Source organism: Dipodomys merriami, unplaced genomic scaffold, assembly GCF_024711535.1.
Source record: "Dipodomys merriami isolate MVZ:Mamm:240054 unplaced genomic scaffold, mDipMer1.0.p SCAF_6, whole genome shotgun sequence".
NCBI classification, from domain to species: Eukaryota; Metazoa; Chordata; class Mammalia; order Rodentia; family Heteromyidae; genus Dipodomys; species Dipodomys merriami.
In genome coordinates this window covers 59,094,834-59,108,985 of record NW_027206179.1, presented here as the reverse complement: position 1 = coordinate 59,108,985, position 14,152 = coordinate 59,094,834, and the positions used below count along the sequence as shown (strand labels likewise).

At 34.3% G+C, this 14,152-nt stretch overlaps 1 protein-coding gene across 3 annotated transcripts in view; it reads left to right on the top strand.

Moving 5' to 3' along the window:
• Positions 1–14,152, top strand: part of Nbea (neurobeachin) — a 536,577-nt gene that overhangs the window by 358,892 nt on the left and 163,533 nt on the right. The window lies entirely within an intron of this gene.

Here is a 14,152-nt window from a genome sequence, read left to right as displayed (position 1 = left end):
CAGTCAGTCTGGCAAGTAGGTAATTTGTCCAGTGCTTCAAGCAGAACATTAAACCAACCCTTTATGTATTTGTAAAAATATTTTAAAAATAAATGGTCTCTGGAATTTGAGGATTATTTTAGTGTGATTTCATAGTCAGCTGTATCATGATGCATGAAATTCAGAAGAGATTATAGAAATGAGACCCATTGACACAGTTTCCGGCTTGTTTATAGGTATATCTCTTAGCTTAAGCAGCCTTAGTGGTGAATTTTAAACTATTCCATATGTTTCAATTAAGGGAAAATGGTTAATATTCTTAATTTACAGTCATTCTCACTTGTTAGCATTAAATATCATTTTAAAAAACTGAAAGAAATTAAAAAAAATCTGAATTCTGGAACCTTAAAATAGGAGGAAAATGGTTTATGTAGGACTTGCTTATTCTTGGTAGTACAGAGTTGTATCCTTCATGAGCAAAAAGTAAAGAAATACATTGTGCAAGGTAGCTTCCCTAAACAAGTTTGTTTGTTTGTTTCTACCTTTAATTTAGATAACTGCTCTTTCAAACTAAGAAAATACTTCCCTGGAAATCCATAGCTCCGGGAAGCAGGTATCTAAACACTTTCTTTCAGAACCACATTTAGCAGGCTCATATTGAGGGCTCCCTCCCACCTGCCCTGTTTTGCTCAAGCTTTGGGATTTTCTTGGGAGGAGGGAGGAGCAGGTGGGCATTGATCAGCGCATCACAGAGCCTCCCATAATTTACTTCCTCATTACAGAAGGATGATGGATTCCGATTTACGTTAAAATAGTACATTACTTTGCGGGCTGGTGACGCGCACTTCATTGCCCAGTTCCCTTCCTTTCCTAAAAGACTGGAAACCCAAAAGAAGCTCCTCCCCACTTGGCAGGTGTTGCTGTCTTTAGGCAGTTTGAAGGGGAGGAAGAGGAGGCAAATCAGAGCCCGAGGGACCCTTAAAAGCAAAGAAGTGCAGCTATGGAGCTGTCTCTGGGGAAGGGCCACCACAGCCCTCTCCTAGCGCTGGTACTCCCGTGCACCTAGCTGCACACCTCTGCCCCAGGGCTCTGCACTCCCAGATCCTCTTCCCGCTCTCTTCTCTGTCCGATGGACTTCATTTATATGAAAAGGTTATTTTTAAACTCCTCTTGGTGTGCTCGCCTTGTCCTCGTCCTTTGTAGACCTTGCTCTGTGTCCAGGCCTGCCTCAGACCTCGCCTCCTTCCCATCCAAGAATGGTGGCCGCGGAGCCTGGCGTTTCCTCCACAGGGCGGCGGGCCCTTGTGCCCAGCGCCTCTCATTTGGGTTCTGGTCAGTGATGCTTGGCCTCGGGACCACCTGCAGACTCAATCCTTCTCCCCTCAACACGCTCCCACCCCCAGTTGAGGGTGGGAGGCAGCCTGGGACGGGGAACCCTTGGCCGTTCGGGTGGATCTAAAGGGAAAGACACGGGCGACCAGGGGCGCCGCCTGGCCTTGCTGGAGCCAGGCGCGCAGGTGGTGCATCTTCGGGGCTCGCTGCGCTGCTTAATTGGGTTAAAGCGAAGCTAAACACTGAAACACTTTGTGCAAACTAATTGGTGCAACCGGGGCCTTTTCACTAACGATTTGCACTTTGAGAGGGCAAAGTAAGATGAAGAGAAAAAGGCTGAAAAACTCGTTCGCCTTAGTATATAGCAGGGAAGTGAAGTCATTGGGTTTTAGCCTCACCAGGGCTGGGTTTTCTGAACAGCTTCCCTGAGCCGTCACACCCGGCGCTGACAGTGATTTACATAACACAGGACTCACCGGTCCGCCGCTGTCGCTGGGGGTGAACTGAGCGCCCTGGAATAATACTCAGCACAAGTAGTGCTTGTTGCTGCAACACTGCGATTTTCTGTTACACTGAGCACGTGAAATGAATTGCCGTCTGTAGCTGAATCCTTCCAGTGATCTTAACACCCTACGTGGTTGGAGGGAAAATTAAACTCTTCTGTTGACCGTTTGACTGTTTTCTACCATACTTATTTTTTTAATTGAAATAACCTATAGAACGGAATTAAAATAATAGTATACTAATTAAACTAGCTATAACCCAGGTTTTGGAGCTAGATTTGTGTGTGTAATGTTTGTTAACTATGGTAACTTTTTTAAGATCATATCACCTATTGAACTAGTTATTTCAAATAAAGATATAAGATATGGCTGGTTTTAAAATCTATTTTTTACTTACATGTAGAGTTTATAAAAGAACCATAGTGATACTAGTTTTGCTGTAAATATAATTGTTGTAATTAGAAGTAGACTAAATATGTGTGTGTGTCCCTTGCTTTAATACACAAATGTTAAATTGTGTTCAGTGGTATGCAAGCAGACATCTTTGACTTGAGCTAATAATAGAACAATAATTGAAGTAAAGTGACCTAATTGATAGGAGAAAATACACCAAGAATCTCATGATTTAAAGATTGAGATCCTTACATATGACTGTTGTTTTGGATTTTAAAATCTTTTTCATTTCATTTCTTACCAAAGCAACCTTGATTTAAATGTAGCAGTTAGAAAAAAAGTTTAATAAAGACACAGCACCCCAGTAAATTGTTGGTGGTATCAATGAACATAAAATAAATACATTTAGTCATTTTTTAACACTACAAAGCATTCCAAGTAACAATGGCAAACAACTTTTCCAGAAGTACTTTTTCCTAAGGAATTTATCCCCTTCTGTAGACCTGCTTATGTAGGATACAGAAAATAATCCTTAAATAATCCTTACAAGCTTTAAAGAAAAAAAAATGATGTGACTAGAAATGTAGGAATCCAACATTTTTGTATTACAAGAACAAAAGCTTAATTTTGGTTTTGGGTTTGAGCTCAGTGGTAGAGTGCTTGCCTGGATGGTAGGAAGCCCTAGGTTTAATCCTCAGCTCCACAGATTTGATAATAATAATGACAATAGTAGTAATAATAATAAGCCTAATTCATAGTTGAATTAGGTGTTCACAAATTTCAGCAATTGTAACCTTTCTGGGAAAAGGTGCCTATTAGGTGATAGACACACATTAAGTGATTATATAGATATTGTTCTGTGGTTTTTCATTATCCTCTGGCTGCTAGTTTATTCACAAGTATTCATAAATTTAAATTTTTATTTTTTAATATATGTCTATTACACTGGGGAGATAAAAAGAATGTGAAGTTGAGTTTATTAAATTATTTATCTCAACTGCTGGAGTGGCTTTGAAGGCTCATTGTATGCATTTGATTTCTTCCCTCTTCCCCTTTTTAAAAAATGCACCCAGGCTATTTCAACCGTTTCATTCTGCCAGACACAGTATATTTCTTTTATTACACTAGAGAAATTAAAGACAGATATTTGTGCAGGGTTTTTTATGTGTCACATTAAATAAAGTAAAATAGAGGGAGTTTTTTCTTTTCTGGTAACCTAATTTGATGGCATCTATACCTTTCTTCCTTTTGTGATTTGTAGTATGAGAACATTGAAACAAGCTTGAATGCTTCAAAAATCTCATTGACTTCTTAAAATAGTATTTCATGTTTATTAAGTAAGTTCATTACAAAGTCATAGAGAGGAGGAGTGAGGTTACTAGTTGCACAGTGTAGACCCTATTTTGGATCATCAACCAAGTACCCTGAGAAGTGTGGTTTAAAAAAAATCAAATTCTTCACTTGAATTAATCATTAAGGCCATTGTTTCAGTGTTCTTTATCAGCCTAGTACACAATCACAAGTTCCCAATACTAAGCAGTATTGCTTAGTAAACTTGATATTTGGTGTTAATAGGTGTTGAAAGAAAAGTAATTTTGAGATTAAAGATGGAAATTGGAAGTACATGTGCAAGAATTACCATGTCTGCTTGGCTTGCAAATTGAAGTCATCCTTAGCCTTTTCTTTGGAAGGTAAAGAAATTTAAAGCCTGGATTATTTGTGTAATTGTCTCAGTTTCTTTATTGCATTTCAATGTGTACACAGCAGTGTAGAATATTTTAAGTTGCACCTAGAAACTGAAAATGTAAAAATAAAACAAAGGTTATCAATTAAAGGGATTTCTTATTGTTCATAATAAATTGTGATTTCTAACTTCTTCCAAATGTTTATGGACCATGGGCTTATTTATTAATTTCAAAAGTATTATGGAGGAAATGATTATTGCACTATTTTAGTTCCTCCTATGCCCTTTATTAAATCATCATTATCTTTCTAATTGATAAAGCTGAAGTTCTTTTTGATAGATCTAAGACTATATCTTTCATTCAGATATCATAGGTGATTCTCAATAGCTAACATAGATTTCCATGATTTTGTGATATATATTTGCAGCCATAATACTATTAGTAGGTTATATTTTTATTGTGCTTAGAAAAAACAGTAAAATCAGATACACTTTCACTGTTTTAATCTGCACATCTGTAGCTGGTCATCCAGAAATGCATTACTGTCATTACTGCTCCATACTGTATGTGATTAAACCACTGGAAATATTCAACATGACCTTGACCCTAGAATATGGCTCATGGATAATCTACTTCCAGTGATTGTGTATCTAAAATAGCCTCTCTTACTTATAATTTGGCATGTTGAAGCTTATTTTTTAGTTCACAAAGCAATTTTTCTAAATTAGGATTTATTTTTAAATGATCAGCAGAATAATAAGTGAAGACAATAATTATACCTAATAAACATTGATTACCTCATATATTACATGTAATAATAAATGATTTATAGAAAAGAGAAAGAAAATATATAAGCAGGAATTTCTTTTATCTCTTTACAAATGAGTATCAGTATTTCAAATAGGTGCAGATTGCAGACATTACACTTAGACTACTTAAATAATACTTACTCTTCACTTACATACTTACTTTGATTATTCTAATAATATATATTTCAGTAAACAGTGTACTATTTCTTGAAAGCATATGATTTCATATGGTAAAAAGTATACCGTAAAATATATAATAATAAAAAATTGATAAGTAGATAATAATTTTAAATTTACCTGTTCTTATCTGTTTTACATAAATATACATAATCAAATTAGAAGTGATTGTAATTTTAAGATAGTGTTTCTAATACAGATTGAGAACTCTGTAAAATAAAATACAGTCTTATTTCTATGTGAAATCTATTTCTTAAAGTTATGTACATTCATATGTAATTTTCATGAAGTACTATCCAAATCTTTTTTGTGAATATGCTGTTCTGAGAATTACTCAACTAAATTAGCAATTTTAAAGGCATATTTGTAATATTACTTACTATCTTAATGGTATTAGGAAAACTAATCTTGAGCCCATTAGTATCTATATGTTTTACTTTACTTTTAATAACTGAACCTTCTGTTGCATGATTTGGAATGAGGGTTATTTAATGCTAGTTTTAATTAATTGTATATACATTCTTGGGACATATGCAGCTAATCCAAATTTTATATGAAATGCACTGTCATTTAAATTTAGATGGATACAAATAATCCAAACAAAGCAACCTTAAATTGTAGGAGTGTAGACATTTTTGGTGATAATGGTGCTTTTTCAAGTACATTCTTTTTACAACCTGGAATAGTGTAACTCGTTTATTTTTTCCCCTAAGATATACAAATTATTTAAATGCTTTGTGTTTTATATTTTTACTTGGCAATTACAGTAGAAATTTTAATGTTATGCATGCTTACAGGCCTATTAACAAAGAAGTTATTGCTTTATTAATAATCTTAAACCATTTTCAGTAAATATACTTTCATATGGTTTATAAACTAGCCTGTGCATGCACACTGTGTATAACGGAGGCTATACACACACAGACACACACACACACACACACACACACACACACACACACACACAGTATTTTAATAAAAATTGAATTGGCTTCTATGAGTTTTTACACTAACCTTTTGAAAGAAGAAAAAAGTACTAAAGAAGAATTTTGTTGCCATTATTTGCAAAATTGTCCATAAAACTTTTATCAGGTTTCAATAATGTCTTCAGAGCTTGATGCTGAAAGGATTTAAGAGTAACAACTGGAAATTCCAACAGTATCTACCAAGTCACTATCCTATGGCAGTTTTGAATGTCATAAGCTTTTAATTCTGCAGTTGAGAAATTTCAATATCACTAGCCCTTCTGTTCATAGAAATAAAAACATTGCCTAAATACCCACCCATATTAATATTATATCAATATACATTAAAACAGTTTGCTAATTTACAATCATTTTGTAGTTTTAACAACAGAACATGGCCAATTCTTTTGAAACCTCAACCTGCATTTGATCAGCAGAATTCAGACCTCATCATAGGGCCAGTAAGGCCAGGGGTTTTGTTTTGGGTTTTGGGGTTTTTGACTAGCAAATCCAGTTCTTCATTTGTTTTGCTCTCCACGCTGCATTAGCGCTGTTTTCCCCTGTGTGCATCTGCCAGTGTACAATTTAGCCACGGGCATCTGTAGACCTTGTGGTGATCAGTATTGCAGGCAAAAGCCATATGTGTTTAAATAAAAAAAAATCTCTTTATTTCATTTGCTGTTTTAACTGGATGGATAACTTTTGTGCCTCAAGACAGAAGAAGAAAAAATACAGAAATAATTAATTGCCTCTATTCTTGAGGCAGTTTCATTTCCCCCTCCAATATGGAATGCTTGTCAGCTTTCCTGATAAATGACTGCATGTATTTGCATAGATTTTACATTAACACAAAAATTAGTTTTATTTGTGGAAAACTAGTTTACATAATAATATGAAACCTAGTGTTATTGATTATGTTTCTAAGCATTGATGACTAGTGCCATCGTAGCATTCTAAATTTTCAAAAGTCTAATCAACCTGTTTCTTAATATAAACTTTTTAATATGTTTTTATTGTAAAAATACTGTACAGAGGGGTTACAGTTACATGAGTAAGGTAATGAATACCTTTCCGATCGAGCATTGTTACCTCCTCCTTTATTTTTAATAAAAAATTTTGATTTTTATAGTTGTGTACTGACTAGATGTAAAAATGTATCTATCAACTTTTAAGCTTTAAAATATATTTTTTCTAAATATATTTGCTACAACTCATTCAGACATGTAGTTAATGCCACTTACTTGGAGAAAAAAATTTAATTTTAAACATTTGCCAAGCAATATTTTTAATACTTATTACCAGGTATGTACATATCAAAGAATTGGAGGACACAATGTAGGATGATTTCAATTTTCATATTTATTTCATCAAAAGTGAAGTGCCATGTGGTTTGTTCCTGGGAAGTTATGCGTTGTTTACAACCTGATTTAAAATATACCTTAGAACCGTTCTCTGATAGTTCTTTGAATATATTTATTTGATCACCGTAACCCAACTCTGAAAAGAAAAACCAAGACACCACTGCTAGAACAGTTCAGATACTGAAGACAAGGCAGTAGATGTTTATTCAAACTGTAATCTGGCATCATGTTGTCTAGAGGCAACCTGCTAATTATGTGCTATCATTGTATTATCCATGTTATGGAAAATTCAAATCTGTTCAGTGCTGTTAGTTACATCACAAAGCTTTTCATAAAATATACTTGATCCTCAAGAAACCTACTATACTTAATGGCAACCTAAACCAAGCGTGCCTCTGCCACTTCTTGATTCTGGGACACCCTGGGTGCCAGCTGTCACAGCTCAGCTAATGATGACAAATGCCCCTCTCTATGCAGATTGCAGAGCTTGCAGGCTGCTGTGAGAGGCAACGAGATTACCTTTCTCCAGATAGTAACTTAACCTTTTAAACTCATGTCAGAATGAAATGATCAGTTACGATACTTTCAATATCTGTATCTTTAAAAACAAGAATTAGAACACTATTAAACTTTCCACTATTTGTGTGATGTATTATCTTACTCTTGAATGCTACCATATTCTACAATGGGAAACAAAGGAAAATATATTTCACAGCCACTTGAGAGTATGCATTTAAATCAGATACTATGAATAATTGAGATTTTCTAAGTTGTTTAAGCCAACACATAGGCTAGTAAAGTTTTGAAGGAAAATATCTTCTCTTCACCTGGTTGGTACAGCCTTTATTCTTCTACTCCATATAGCCCCAGCATATTCCAAATAAGATGGATATGGTTTTCAGTTAGGTGAATTATTTGAAAATCACTTAGAGACTAATTGTGGGGAATAGTTACATTATCTTAGTACTGTAAACCTTGAGCTTTTAAATTGTTAGTTTGTTCTATAGAAATGTTTACTATGACACTATAAAACTACCTAGATTATTCAAAACAATAATAAACAACAGCAACCGTAATGTAATACAGTGAGATCAATTACTTGTCAACTGAGATAATGCTTCACAATAATAACGTTCTTTTTAATTTGTAAAAGACTTGAATGTGTTTATTCATTTTATATTTAAAATAATTATTTTGGGAGAGAGGAGTGAGAAATCATGAGCATCAATACTTAAAAAGTATTTAATCTCATTTAATCTTCACATTTATTAATAGATACTGGATTTTGAAAGATTAATAAGCATCTCAGCAAGCATCACCTAAGTAATTCCAGAGCCAGATTTGTCTGATTGTGACTGCTCTTAGCACTGTAATATCTGAACTTTATGCTAAGGAGGTATACACACAATTATGTATTTCCTATCTATATTCAGATATAACTCGTGGCAACAGCTACTCTGATATAATTATTACTTTCAAGAGGCAGCTATAGCCTTTCATTACATTAAGAATATGATGTTTTTGTCATGGGGCTTGAATTCAGGGACTGGGCACTGTCCTTGAGCTATTTTTACTCAAGGTTAGCACTCTACCACTTTGAGCCATACACTACTTCCAGTTTTCTGGTGGTTAATCAAAGATAAGAGTATCACACACTTTGCTGCCCAGGCTGGCTTTGCACCATGATCCTCAGATCTCAGCCCTCCTGAGTAGCTAAGATTATAGGCATGAGTTACCAGTGCCTGGCTAAGAATATGTATTTTTTGATGATTTTAAAGATTAAGGTCTGTAGAGAAAACTTTTAGCTAAGTGAATACCAAGAGGCTTTATGTTATGAATTTTAGTTTTAAGAACATATTCACTGATTTCTCATATAGTAAAACTATTTAGGGACAATATAAACTAATGAATACCAAATTGTACTAATTATCTAAAGAAACACTTCATTATAGAGACTACTAAGATTAATAAGGGTATCTTTATTAAATGCTGAAGAAAAAGACATATCAACATTTATTTGAAGAAAGTATCTTTACACTTTATCTTGTATCAATGGAGTTTTACTCTGTGATATAAATTGTATCAATGTATAGCAAGCATATCAACTATATAAGTCACAATATAACTTTTCTTTTAAGACTCATTGAAAATATTTTTAATTTAAAAAAAATTTGTGAGTAGCAAGGTTCGAACTCAGGTCCATGTGCTTGCTAGATTGGTATTGTAACACTTGAGCCACATCCCCAAACATGCTTTTTGCTGTTGTTTTTTTTTAATTAGCATCAGTCAGTTATACAAGAGGATTTTATTTTAACATATCCACTTATGTATATAATGCACTGATTACAGTCACCCACTCATCATACTTCTTACTCCCCTTCTATTTGCTGGTTATTTGGAGATGGAGTCTATTGACTAGACTAGTCTCAAACCAAGATCCTTCAGATATCAGCCTTCTGAGGATCTAGAATCACAGATATGAGTCATCAGTGCACTGCTAAAAACTTTTATCATGAATTAAATGTGTCTATTTTGAAGAAAGCTATGGAAATTCCTTTTTTTATTACTTAGTAAATTGTTTTTTAGTATAGATACAACAATGTGATGACTTTTTAAAAAAAATCATTAAAAAAACATTTCTGGCGAGGTGCCAGTGGCTCATGCCTGTAATCCTAACTACTCAGGAGGTTGAGATCTGAGAATCATGGTTCAAAGCCAGCCTGGACAGGAAACTACATGAGACTCTTATCTCCAATAAAACACTCAGAAAACTGGAAGTGGCACTGTGGCTCAAGTGGTCGAGAGTTAGCCTTGAGCTGAAGAGATGACAGCGCCCAGGCCCAGTGTTCAAGCCCCATGATCAAATATAAATAAATAAATAAAAATTCTGGTAATATTGCAAAGGCTCTGTAAATATGACTGGTATTTACCAGTAATATTAATGCTTAACAAGTTATATTCCACTGTATATAAAATATATAGTGACTATTTATTAAAGTATATTATGTTGATAGTGTCAGGAAGAATAGACCAATTCTGTCTTATAAGTCAGATACTTCCTATCAGGGCACATAAGGCTCTAAAAGAGAATAATACAGTGTAATCTTTTGAGTCTTCTCCACACCATGATTGTTGGTGGTAATCTGACTCAGATTTCCTCTACTCTGCTGATGAGAAACTTACCACCAGTTTGATCTTACAAACAGTCATTAGAAAAACTTCCTAATTTTGAACCATAGCCTTTATCCTTGAAGTTTTCACCTTTGGTCCCTATTTTTCTTTCTGGACAGCCATATGCCTTTAACTAATCCCCCTAAATTCAGTAAAACAGTGCTCAAATTACAATTGTCTTGCTTAATATTGTTGTCAAAACGTTAGGAATTCAGTGGAAAGTACACTTTGAATTTTGAATTGGCCTTTCCTCTGAGATAGCATTACATGGTACAATCCTTTCTTAAGATTCCAGGCAGTGGCAGAAAACCATAGTCCCCAGCAACTCTATGATCATGGGAAACACCCAATACTCTACAAGGTATCATGCTGCTAAGCTGAGATATTTAATAGGTGAATATTAAATGCCTTTTTTTCCCTTTTGCGTGTCCCAGGGCTTGAACTCAGGGCCTGGGCGCTGTCCACTGTAGCCTCTTTGTGCTTAAGGCCAGTGCTCTCCCATTTGAGCCACAGTACCATTTCTGGATTTTTTGAGTTTTTATTGGAGATAAAAGTCTCATGAGGACTTCTCTTCCTGGGCTGGTTTCAAAGCATGATCCTCAGATCTCAGCCTACTGAGTAGCTAGGATTCCAGGTGTGAGCCCCTGGCACCCAGCTTTAAATGCATTTTTTACTTTCATTATTTTTAGTTTATAGTTTAGTTAGTTTAGTTTAGCTATTTTTAGTTTGGTTTAATTTAGTTGTGATGGATATATTGGGACATAACTCCCTTGAGGAAGGGGAACATCTGAATTTGAGACATCAAATTTGTGTCTTTTGGTCATCATGCAGATAGAGATGCATATTTCAAGCCACCAGAAAATTCAGGAGCAATTCTGTTATTTTTGTCAAATACAGTGTCTAGAATTCTTTTCTGCAAGAAAAATTAAAAATGTGAAAATCTTTCTATTTAGTTAAACCTAGTCATGTTAGTGTTTTCACTACTTTCATACTCTAATGATAGATGTGAGTCAAAAAATATTTTGTGTAGATATATATGTAACTGGAGCTCTCAGTATTTGGCTTTTGTGTTTTTCCAACTCATTGTATCTTTGTATTTTTAGGTAGTCTTTCATGATTAAACTTACAAGTTTTATGATATTATTTAGCTAGAATAACCATGCAGCTCTTTCTACAAATTTGTGATTGATAAGCTACATATGAAACATCTGTAGCAAAACATAATTTAATTTAGGTGAATTTAATATTTTTACTCATCCTAGGAATAGAAAGAGGTCCATTTGTGGGTAGATAAGATTTACTAAATAACTTCCCAGCCTCGGTATAGTTTTTTGGGTAATGGCTAAAATTAGAATAGTAGTTTTTCATGATTTTATCAAAATATATAACTAATAAGCTCCATTTTTAATAATAGTGTATATTTTTATACTTAGCAATTTTTCATCAATAAAATTTGCATCTACAAAAGGAATGTACAGGTTTCCCAAATGTTTGATCATTGTACAGAAAAGTTAATAGACTTTAAATGCAATAAATATATTCCTAAGGTATATAGACCATTGTAGGGATAATTTAGATAATGATCTTTTAATATTTAAACTTTTTAATGTAGTATCTTCTAAATAATTTATAGTGACCCAAGAGGTAAATATCTTTAAAGTGGTATATTAATATTCTAAAGTCAGTGTGAAAACTATTTTATTAAGCTAAATTAGTCTTAGCAGCCAGACTTAGCAGCCATGACTTTGTTCAAGTGGCACTCCTAGAACTGAATGCCTAGTGTATCAGAGTTAGCTGGTGGTTGCAAAGGGGCCTCTACATTGTCTAAAAACAACAGTTAGTTTACAAAAAAAAATTTCTTTTCTTTGTGTTTCTCTGTGTCTATGTGGGACAGTAACCTCATATGATTTAACTTTTGTGTGAATGTTGTTTACTTTTTTGTGTGAATGTTGTTTACTTTAAAACCTTAAGTTTCAGTTACTTTGTAAGCAGATAACTTTATTTACCAAGTTCTTCCCCCTAAATGAAAATATTTTGGTAATACTGTATTTACTGTTTCTGTAACATTTAGGTGATAAAATACAGACAGCCTGCCTTCTTGCAGTTTGTGTCTTGAATGGAGAATAAAGAAGTCTAGTGCTTGTACAAAAGAAAGCTTCTCAAGTAAAGAGCTGCCATCTGTCTCATCTGGTGGCTTATGCAATAAGAAGTGTTATCACATGAATCCAAATGCAAAAGCAGTTGTTTTATGAACTCTTCCTGTGCTTGGAGGAGTTTATAAGTTGCCCACTCTATTGTGTGCCAGTCCCAGCTGACCCAAGTGCATTCTGCTGAGCATATTTGGGGGATAATTAGAACTAATGAAGCCTGGAACACAGCTAATTTTCTAAGTGATTTATTCTCATGCTCTTGTCTTTTTTCCTAAGAACTCTCCAAAACCATGATCTATGCCACTTACTCTTTTCTAGCTTTGTATTGATGTACCTACTCTATTTTTAAGTTTGTTTGTGATGAGCTTAAAAAATAAATTAGGTGGACGAAAAGCTGAGACATTCCTTTCAAAGTAAAAAAATATATATTATTTGTTAGTCCCTGAAGAGGAAAAACATTTCTTTGTCATATTTTGCTTTTATTTAAGTCACAAATTGTTTATGGTACTTGTGAGTAGATAGTAGGATAGAAAACATCAAGTGTTAAGAGCATTTAAAAATTTATCCTGAGAAATGAAAACTACTAGTAATATAACTGAGAGTTATTAATGGAAGATTTTGATTTCTGAATTAAGGTTCCCGTAGAAATTTGGCGATTTTTTAGAAACCTTTATGAACAACCTTCACGTTTCCAATGTCTGTTTCATTAAGATGGCCTCTGTGTACTAGCAGTGGTGAGAATGACATTTTGTACTTGCCCTCACCAAGTTGTGAGTGATTCAGTGGCCTGTAACACTAAATCCCATCAGCTAGCTTTCCTTTCCTGTTATAACTGTTTCAATGAGTGACACTTTGGTTGTGCAGGTTAAGATCTGGAAACTTACTGAGGACATACTAGAATAAGGACAGACACAATTGCCAACAAAAGAAGGCTATAACTTTATTAGAATCTTACATTCAATAAATAAGATACCAAAGTCTCTCTAGGTAAGTATTTTCTGTAGGTTATGTCCTATTTGCTCTTCCCTTGCCTAGAAAATATAGTGGAATAAATTGATACTTTCACTTTTATGTATTGAAATATACTATGAAGCTCAAATAATAACCCTTTATTAGGTGTACTTCAGCACATGTACATCAGTGTAGATCACAAACCAGAGTAAGGATTTACTGAGGGACCAGTTATCCTTATTTATGAGATCATTAAATACCACCTCAGACAAATACTAATCTTAATGTATATTCTGACCTGAAGAGTTTCTCTCCTCATGTATTACCCTCCATATGAAATACTCAAATAATGTGTCTTCACACTTTGAGCTGGGAAGTTTCCTTTTTTTAAGAAAAGAAGAATAAACTGTAAAGGTGAATTAATGTGGAGTTCTTACTCCATCCTAGGTATGTACTAAGTTTTTATTGATAGCACTGTGCCTTCCCCTCTCAACAGTATTATGGAGTGGATACTACTGCTCTCATTGTGTTACTAAGAAAGTGAGACACAGTGAAGTTAAGTAACTCCTCTTAGCTAGAAGTGTGCAGAATTGAGGGTTTTCATCTGTATCTGCTGATCTCAGAAGCCAGAGCCCACTTTTTATCCATGACCCTAAACTTCTCTAAGTTTATTGTC